Here is an 810-nt window from a genome sequence, read left to right on the forward strand (position 1 = left end):
CTGCCCACCCCTCGGCTTCCGCCGCCGCCGCCGCCGCCGCAGCTCCGGCCCGCAACACCGCCTACTCTCCACACCTCCCACTCACTCTCGCGAGAGGACAGCGCGCCTCTCGCGAGAACTCCGCGGCCAGGCCCGCGCAAAAGTGAGTGGGCGTTTAAAAAGGGAAAGAAGGAACAGGAAAAAAAGCCTTCCCACGTGCTCCGCAGCAGCTAGCGGAGCAGCCCCGCTGATCACATGATTTAAAGGGGGCCTCTCCATTGGCTGGGACCCGCTCAGCCTTGGGAGCTTTAAATTCGAGGGCGACCTACGAACCTGCGGCGGACGTCTTGCGTGCTTCCTGGTCCGTTGCCTTGGAAACGGCTTAACCCTTTCCTCTGGCAAGTCCCCAGGCCTTGGCTTGCTCCGCAGATTTGATTTCAGGCTCTGCCTCTTTTCCGTCGACTCCTTAGTCTTACAGCCTGGGGCCAGCTGGGCTCCTTCTTCGCCACAAGGCTAGTTTTGCTTTCTTCCGAAGCCCCAGGCCCTTCCCAAAGTGGCAGCCCCACCAGATCTGCAGGCCCAAGGAAGGCTCATCCTTTCTGATGACTCCACCCCTTTTCCCAGCATCTCCAGGGAGGACCACTCACGGCGCACGGGGCAACCGGCCCTATCCCAGCCAAGAAGTGGCACCCAGGGTTCTCAGGGCCCTAGTGCTCACCCTGATGTCTTTACATGGTATGGAAATCGGAAACTAAAGCTTTGGTCACTGGGAATCCTAACCAGAGATGAAAAGCTGTTGTGCTGATTATTTTCACCTAAAATCAGAAGGGC

General features: G+C 58.8%; 1 protein-coding gene across 1 annotated transcript in view; it reads right to left on the bottom strand.

Moving 5' to 3' along the window:
* The window catches only part of AKAP11 (A-kinase anchoring protein 11), a 49,728-nt gene extending 49,128 nt beyond the window's left edge, over window positions 1-600 (bottom strand). The window contains exon 1 of the mRNA XM_017850202.1: window positions 313-600. The gene's annotated coding sequence lies outside the window, so the exon portion shown is untranslated. The remainder of the gene's footprint in view (window positions 1-312) is intronic.
* Window positions 601-810: the final 210 nt, after the last annotated feature.

The sequence above is a fragment of the Rhinopithecus bieti genome, unplaced genomic scaffold (assembly GCF_001698545.2).
Source record: "Rhinopithecus bieti isolate Rb0 unplaced genomic scaffold, ASM169854v2 scaffold_32955, whole genome shotgun sequence".
Taxonomy (NCBI): domain Eukaryota; kingdom Metazoa; phylum Chordata; class Mammalia; order Primates; family Cercopithecidae; genus Rhinopithecus; species Rhinopithecus bieti.